At 42.2% G+C, this 9,314-nt stretch overlaps 1 long non-coding RNA gene across 1 annotated transcript; it reads left to right on the top strand.

Annotated features, from left to right (window-relative positions):
* Positions 1-2,223: 2,223 nt before the first annotated feature.
* Positions 2,224-8,469, top strand: LOC147171861 (uncharacterized). Its single transcript, XR_015095430.1, has 3 exons — positions 2,224-2,350; positions 6,684-7,046; positions 7,125-8,469. It is a non-coding gene; the product is annotated as an uncharacterized LOC147171861 (long non-coding RNA).
* Positions 8,470-9,314: the final 845 nt, after the last annotated feature.

Genomic DNA, 9,314 nt, shown 5'->3' with positions numbered 1-9,314 from the left:
ACCCTGTTCTGTGCTGCATACCTATATTTTCTTGATCTGAAAATGAGGGCACTTTGCATATCGTAACTTCGACAATATCATTAACATATCCATCTTTTACACAATACACTAAATATAGGTACTATCACAATTTAACATTGTCATCATTTCTTTACAGAAGTGGCTGCAAAAAATGTGAAATGCAAATCCGAAAAGCCTTACTTTCTTCCGCAGTGCTATATTAGTGGGTGAGGTAAGTGTCTCATTTTTATGTTAACACCATTGTCTTGCAACACTGTCTAAGGCAAAGAACAATGTGAACAATGAAGCAATGAGGGCCTTTTTACTTTTTGTTCCTGCTTGCTTGCAAGACAAAAAGAAATAAACAAAACAAAGAAAAATTAGAACGTTGGTATAATTGTGTGCTAAAGCTGTGGTGTCGATGTTTTAAAAAAAAATGTTTTTAGGCAGGCGGCATACAATGGAATGATGCTCCACATAAAAGGAATGTAAGGAGGGCTGCTGCGCACATTGCTGCAGATACACAACCATACACACAAGCGCACACATGCGCGTCTACACACACGTATCGGTTGTGGCGCCTAATGTCATGTGTGTTCGTGTGTATAGGTTGACAGGGATCAGTGATGGGTGTTAAAACATTTCAGGGCCTTGCGCTCCCCATAGCCATAGCATTGACAGTGTGAGACCTGCCACTGAGCAGCCTAACCTGACACTATTTATCACTGAGAGCATGCAGGAGTCAATGGTACACTGCACACAGCGACACACAATCTCCCTCACTGTCGACTGCACTCTGTCTCACTTCCGCTGCTTGCTGATTTCATTCGCCATCTCCGTAATGTGTCTCTTTGTCCCTCTTTTCTCCCCTCAAAACAACCTCGGAAGAATCCTGGAAGGCTTGCATGCATTTATGCGCATCATAAATCAAAATGATCTTATCAGTCTCAACCGCAGAGTTTTATTTATTGCAAGAAGTGACGATACAATAGAGTTCATCCTCGCTGCCTGATAGCGCATTATCAGTTTAGGATTAAAACTTTAATATGTGCAGCGTTCATTCTCAGTCACACACACACACACACACACACACACACACACACACACACACACACACACACACACACACACACACACACACACACACACACACACACACACACACACACACACACACACACACACACACACACACACACGCACGCACGCACACACACACACTCTCTCTCTCTCCAACAGTACACCCCCGGGTGCCTTGTAGGCCTACATCTGTTTGTGATATACAATGTAATACAACACTCACCCACACTCCACAGTGTCACAGATTCACAATACGACAAGGGATTGACACAGTGTAGTTTCCCAAAAGGTCTTGCTCTATACGACTGTGCCCCCCTTCACCCCCACCCCTTTTCAAATTCTCACCCTGGTAACATGGACAGCCCATAATAGCAGACATGAATCTGTGTCTCCCTTAGCTCCAAACAGATGCTGGCTGTCCATAAATCACATGCCTCCATTTTGTTGGGGAGAACAAAAAGCGCCGTTTCCGTAGGCCTGGTAATAATCCCCGTGCCCCATGTTGTGTTTTGTCTCTGGGCCGCCTCTCGTCTCCCCTCTCCTCTGTCACGCTCCGACTTCTCCACATGCATTACAATAGGGGCAGCCAGGTGATGAATATTTGTGTCTGGCCTGCCGTTAAGATTTCATTAATCAAGCCACGACTTGAGAGGAAAGTGGCGTACCTGGTCGGCCAGCAGGCACTGGGCCCAGTGTACAACCTCCTGGGGATGACTCGCAGCCTTGTTGTTTTATGGACCAAGGCTTATTTGTTGTGTTCTTCTTTCGATTTCTCTCTACCTTACTCTTTAGTTCTTTTGCTAAAGATAATGAATTTGCTTAAAGCAGCAAGAATAACACTGGGGAACAATTTGCCATACATTTTTACTCTGATTAAAGCTAAAATAGGCATGCTGATTCCCCATAAATTGGAGTCCGTTCTTTTCTAGCACGTCAAATTTTTCCCTTCGCAGATAAGTAAAGTTCTCCAGATAAGCAAAATTACACTGATTAGCTGTAGTAAAACTGCATTAAGAAGAGCCGATTACAATTGGACTAATCTACAGCTAACGTGGCAACTTGTTTGTGCAGTCACAATTGAGACGGCGCGGTGAGAGCAGCTATAGATAGTATTCACATGATGTCATGTGCCCTACATTGTGTGCCATTCACGGGTCCATGGAATGTCGTATGTGAACGGACAAAGAAGTGTCCGGAATTGCAAAGATAAATCGAAAGGATTTCCAACCGACAAAGTCTACTAAAGTGCATTCTGATCATTTTGATTTAGGTAAGTGTCATTGTAAGATGGTAAAAATGCTTTTACCATAATGCGATCGTGATACATGTGAGCCGCTAGCCGTGGCTAGCTCTGGCTAGAAATAGATCTGGTGGTCAAGATGTTCGAATTCCTTAAAGTCTCTTATTTTGCTTTCCCAGCAGCCCAAAAGTTGAAATTGTTGTTAAAGTGTACGAAAATAATCAACAATGTTGTTGTTGTTTTTGTTGTAACATGCTGGCACTAGTAGCTAGCACGGTCGGGAAACTGGCAAACTTGGTTTAAAAATAGACAGCGATTCTTCATCTTGAATTTACAAATGATAAATGCACAGCAACCAATAAAAGCCGAAAGTACAAAAGACGCAAGAATGTCCGTGTTTTGGGATTGAGCCATCCTACTTCAGAGCATACGTGATATGTTGCTATGTAGTCTGGTCCGGGCAGTAACATTGGCAAATATTTCTAATCCAAACGATTCCACTAATCAAAGGTCTCAACGTGTACCTCTGCAAGGAGTGTTGAGATACACAAGTAACGTTAGAGGAAGCTGGGTGTGACATTCCTCAATAGCAAAAGAACATTCAGTGTAAAAACAATAAGAAACACAGCTGAGTCGGCTGGAAAGTTGACCCACCATGAAGGGCCGACTCGCGTTCCCGTGACGACAGTGAACACTATCTATAGGTCAGTACTATCAATATCTGCTAACAGAAAACTAGCATAGTAGGAATTAAGAGGATCACTACAGTAGCAGGGCTTAAAGTAAACAAAAAAAAATCTGAGCCGGAACTTTTTCCGGGGAGCGGTAGTGCAGTGTCCAACGTGCCGATTCATTGTTCAACCAATATCAAGCCATTGCAATTGGATTCGTGGCCGTGGATGGACTGGGCATTTGGGAAACTCATGAAATTCTCGATGGCAAATCCTCACCAAGTGTCAGGTCATATCTTTCATTATCCCTTTATATTTTGCATAGTATAGTATAGCACTGCGGGTTGCAACCCCCTCTAATGCTGCAGCTATCGAATATTTAGGTATTCAAATTTCCTATGGAAAATTCTAATGAATAATCAGGTGTTAAGATAAAAATAAAAATAAATTCCGCATGGTGAAAGAACAATTATGAATATAGAAGACATTCAAAATATTAAACTTCCTTTTTTTCCCTTTTTTTTTTTTTTAACTTAAATTGTGCTTAACAGCACATTTTTTCCTGTGTAGAAAGTTTGTGAGATTTTGGACAAATCTCTCCCCATGGATTTTGGAATGACCTTTCGTTAAATATTAGGCAACCTCCCTCTCTACCCACTCTTAAAACACATCTTTGTTCTTTGGCGTTTGACTCGGCATGAGACTCATTATTGTTTCAATGTTTTATGGTGCTTGCTGTATTTTATTCTTAATTTATTTATTTTATTGATTTACCTACTTGTGTTGTTTTATTGATTTATTCATTACCCACTTAAGATAATTATTAGTGTATTTGGTGTTATTTTTGTTTTACCTGTCTTTATTACATGACTTTGTATGAAATTTAATTCCGAGTTGAGTCGTTTTTGTGGCGTTAGAACCACAGTTGTGATTTTGCCGACCGTCAAATGCACAATTGAGTGAGCTTGGTTTATTAAACTGATCTCTAGGAACAACAACTGTGTCCGGCTGTCAGCATCAAAGTGTGCAAATCATCACTGTCGATTAGACTGCCGTTGAAAAGTAGTCCGATGACTCTAGCTGCAGCCACTAGCAACGTTAGCACGCTAACACTGTAGAAACCCAAAACACTGGCAACAGGCACCGTGCAATACAATGCCAGCGTAATTAAGTCTTCGTTTAGAGCCCTTAATTGGTGATCGAACGTGATTTCTGTACGAAGTTGTTTTGTTGACTTTGGTCGCAACGCCGGCAATAAGAACGGCAGACACACTTTCCATCCGTTGCGCCGCGACTGGCCAAAACGCTTCCGGAAAAAAAACTTCAAAATAAAAGCGTTCATTGGCATTACGCTCCACATATTACTTGGTATAGGTAGGTTTATTTTGAAGTTGGCCTTCTCTCATCTCTCGTCATATATTTGCCACATGTAAACTGTTTACTTCGCTGGATTTGTCATTGCGCTGGTGGCTCTTACGCCGGAAATCCGGCACTGTGCCGGAATACTTTAAGACCCGCAGTAGGTGCGTTTCCATTACCCTAAATTTTGCACAAAAGGCAAGTTGCGCAAAGGCTAACTGGTAATGGAAACACAGGACTTTGGAAAAAACTCACAAACAAGTTTTTACGCTCTCATGAGGTGGTTTTGAAGATGTGTCGAAATCAAAGTATTTCGCAAAATGTAATGTAAACACTTTTTGAGCATTCCTTGCAGTCATGTGACCCCCGCCCGGTCACGCAGTAAAGGCCACTCGCTTTCGTGTCGGAACTGCCTCCCGAGAGGATAACAAGTCTTTTTAAGCACAAAGCGATTTCCATGCACACTCATACATCGTTGCATGAGAAATGGCCGTTCCCCCCGGGCAACAAGCAATCGAGCAACATACGGCGCAAGTCGTCGTTGAAATTTGCTCTAAGTAATCTTAACAAACATAAGATTTGAAGAAGAAACATCATGAGCACCTCCTACAGAACTAAGAGATCTCGGGAAATGGGACAATACGAGAATTGCGCCTCAGAAGCGAAACACTCTTCAATGGAAACAGCTACAAGTCGAAATTGTATTTTATCGAAATTGTACAATATAGCTTTTATTTTTGCGAAAAACTGTAATGGAAACGCAACTTCTGTTGACTTTTCTCTTAACATGGGCATAGTATTATAAGTTCTATTTCACTGTATGCTCTTTTTTTCTCGAAGCTTGTAACTATTCCATATTCAGGCCTCGTTATACTCCCTAACCTCACAAGCCAGATCTTAATCTGGAACTTCACTCGTCAGATCCGTTTTGGAAAGGAGGGACGTGCTATACAATACTTTGAGCTGATTGGACGATGCGACATCTTTGTTGTGACCAATCGTAGCAACGGATAAAAAACTGGTCTCATTTTAGGAAAAAAAAAAGCATAGACATCTTTACCAGCTAAAAATGCACGAAACGCCTCTCGCTGTTCAACATTCAACAAGGAAACGGTGAATAATTCTACCAGAACAGAATTAATTGCAGCGTCCATTCGTCTATGTTAGGTTTGTTTTTCCCCCGGCGTCGGCGCTTCCTGGTTTCGTCACAGCTGCATGTCCCGCCTTAAACAACGCTTAAGGTGGTTGGTCCGACCTAAAAAATGTCGGTTGCGAACGTATCAGTGGAAGCAGTACAAGATGTATTGTCGTAGTATTTATGAACAAATACCACGAGAATTCAGCTTGCTGGCAAGGTTATATGCGCCCGCAACCACTGTTGCGTTACATCACCTGACTGATGCATTATGTCGCGCGGCACCTCTGCGGTCCGTCTGCAACACATGCCATGCACACAACCCAAATTGTTGACGTACGGAGCTTGCCATAACAAGATGTGATCCTAAATACTGAGATTATACACTTTGACCGGTTGATGCAAACAGTCCAGGTTATTATATTTGTACCACTTACGCCTTCTTGATTGATTTCACAATACAATAAAACACATCATCTGGTCATCTAAATCCTCCCTTTAAGAAAATGTGGATCCTCCCACTCAAAAAACTTGACATGATAGAGAAAAACTGAGATCAGTTTTAGATTCCACAACAACAAAAATTAGTTAAAAGCAGCTGTCAGACCTAACTCAACAAAAATTGTGTTCCCCATTGTAGTAGTTCTGGCTTACATTTTCATAGTATACAATTAAATGGACGCAATGATGTTTGTGTATATAGAAGGACGACAATATAACCGATTTACGCAAAACTTTAAGGAGAGGTGGGTCATGGGATAAGCCAGGCTTCCATTAAATGGTGGTGCTGATGGAGATCCAGTGTTACTCTTTTCACTTTATAAGTTAAACAGATGGTTTGGTGGTGGTGGTAGACAATAACAACAGAGCACACAAAGCTTAAACACACAAAATCGATGATAAGTAGGATCATAACCAAATGAGCTTCAGTAATGAGATAATTGGCTTCAGTAGCATGATGAGGCAAAAGTGTGTTGTCTTGAACATACGTGCTTGAGCATTCTTTATAGAGTCTATGACAAACATGACTAATAGGTGGGTTGCTGCAGGCACACGCAGATAGCTCTTTTTCCCCTATACCGTTTCTTTTTACGGCGCTGGTGAGGGAGTAACAGATGGAGAGACAGAGCGTGGGGATGATGAGAACGTAAAATGTGCAACGTTTACTCATTCGCTTCTTTATTGTCTTTCACTGCAGGAGTGGAGTGAGGGAGCGGGTGAAAAACAAACGGGTGGCTACAAGGACACGGGCCTCCTGAGCCTCATTCACCAACCAATCGGCCTTGATAGGATCCAGAACCAGCTGCCAAGGCACACTCACTTCACTCTGTTCCCTCTCACTCCATCTCTATCTTTCTATCCCGACCTCCCCAAACACTTCCTCACTGTCAATCAATTTGTTCTCTTTTTACTTTATATTTGTGCCCTTCCCCTTCACTGGCCTCGCCTTCCCTTCCTTTATTCTCTGCAAAGCTGAGCATTGATGGATAGACATGTGCCGGCGTACAGAGGAACCTATTTGGACTTGTGTGTCAGCCCATCTTTATCAAATGTTGCAGAGGTATATTCTCTTGCTATGCTTCATTACTCTGGAATGGAGGGCCCTGAAATGTTTGACTGCTCTGTCTTCTCTCCTCAGATCCCCACCACTTCCTTCCCGCTCACTCCCTCTCATTTATTGGCTGTGAGCTGTAGCATTGGAGCTGTTGAGTGAGTGTGAGCACCACTGTCTTCCTCTCCGCAGACTGGCCAAGGGTACACGCCTTGTGAGGTAGTTATCGATTCTGTTGCTCAGACTGAGGTGCTAACGAAGACCCTTCCCTGCCTGCCTGCTTCTCATGACAACCGGCTGCCACACCGGGTCGCCATTGGCCGATCCTCAATGAGGTCTCTGCCAATCAAAGCGCCACTTGACAGGCCCTGGTTCTGAGGATGACCTCAGGATGACATCACTGGAAAGGCATTAATGTAATAAAGAGCTTGGTAGTACAATACTGTAAAGGGCAGTTCAACATAAAGACGCATCAATCAGAGCACAAGGAATCTAAATTGAGGTGTTTCGCTTGTGGTTGAATGAGGGGTCAACTCTCACTGAATTGCCTTCTAGGGAAAAAAAAAACTTTTCTTGCAGCTCTCTCACTAAACGGAATGTCTTTGCTACACAACTTGTCTGCTTAGACTCAGTGTGTGAAGAAACTAGACAAACATTTGAAGTATATCACCTCTGTAGCTTCCACTCTTTTTAGATTTTAGAAGTGTGTCTGTGGGTAAAATGACCCATTCATTCAAAAGAACATTTGTGAGGTCACGGATGACTTATATTGAACAAGGGGGCCTGGGCCAAAATCTATGTTCTAATTCATTCCGAAGGTGTTTAATGGGATTGATACCAGCCAGGCAAAGAAGTACCTCCAAATCAAACTCATCCAACCTTGCTTTTATAGATCTTTCTTTAGGCCATATTGGGCACAGCCATGCAGTTTTGGGGTATTGTCAAAACTGTTCTCACGAAGTTGGAAGCTGAACAAATGTTTAGAATATTTTAGTTTGGGGACTAACGGGTTTAGTTGGGCATCGTAAACGACGGGAAGCGACGAGAGACTGAAGTGCCCAGCTCTCACTATGAGAAACAGTGACTACCGCCGCCAGTGGTATAAAGGGGTATGTATTCTCACGCATGCACAACAGGTACTTAATAGTCTGCATCTGTGTCTCTTTGTTGTTGTGTGTATTTCCGTCATTTTTTCTGGCATGATGTGCCGACAGTCAGGTCGACGCCACAGGTGGTTGACGTCAGTCATATTTGGCTGACGTCGGATTGGCGTATCAAGACTACAAGAAAATATATATATATTAAAGGACACATATCATGGTATTTTAAGTCCTTCCACAGTTAACTATAGGCATATATATGATTTTAACTTACCTTTGGCACAGTTGCGATATAATTTCTTATTAAATATGAGTTATTTTGGTCGCTATATTTCTAACCCGACGTGATAATCATAGTCTGAGGATACTAGAACGAAACTCGCAATACTTTGGAGAATATCAATGTCGAAAGCTTAATTATGCATATGAATGTGCAGGCAACGCTTCCGGTGTAAATATTAACTAAAATTGTTAATTGTTTGTCCCGCTATTACGCAGGTCCCTTCCCGGCGTCCTGTATTTCATATGTAAGTCAGGGCGTAGCAGGCGGTGACCGGAATTACAACTACTTCCTACCTTCTCATCTAAGAATCATCTGAAATGTAGTCATAATGTCCACAGTCGCTACAATGCCAGTGAGCTTTCTAGTGGCATATTTCCATTTACAATGCGTGACCGGCATGACGTAAACAGCACAGCCAGCTTCTAAAGGCTAAAATCGGGACTCGGGACCGAGCAAAAGTTTGGATAATGGTGAGTGAACTGCATTGACTTGTTTAGCGCTATTGAAGAGTCAACCAAGGTAGAATTTAGCATTAGCGATTGATACGCATGTCAGCAGCCACTCCACCACCATCAACCCCTGACTAGTGATGAAATATGAAATTTTAGCTTCTGCTTTTTCATTTTGAAAATCTGGACACCCTAGTTTTAGCAAGAAAGATGAAATATGAATTAAAAAATAATTTCAAAAATCATTTTTTGTGTGTGTTTTTTTGCCACTCTCACACACAAACATGGTCTCCGAGGCGGGAAAGCGAACACACGCCAACCTGCATCGGAGGCAAGTGACGGTACCACTACGCCACCTGGAAGGAAGAAGGAAACCGGCAGTATAGGACAAAGTCAAAACAATATCAGCAATGAATGCAATAATGAACAAAAAATAAAAATAACA

The sequence above is a fragment of the Leptonotus elevatus genome, chromosome 6, assembly GCF_054856555.1.
Source record: "Leptonotus elevatus isolate MCC_2025b chromosome 6, RoL_Lele_1.0, whole genome shotgun sequence".
NCBI lineage: Eukaryota > Metazoa > Chordata > Actinopteri > Syngnathiformes > Syngnathidae > Leptonotus > Leptonotus elevatus.
This window is presented reverse-complemented; position numbering and strand designations above follow the sequence as displayed.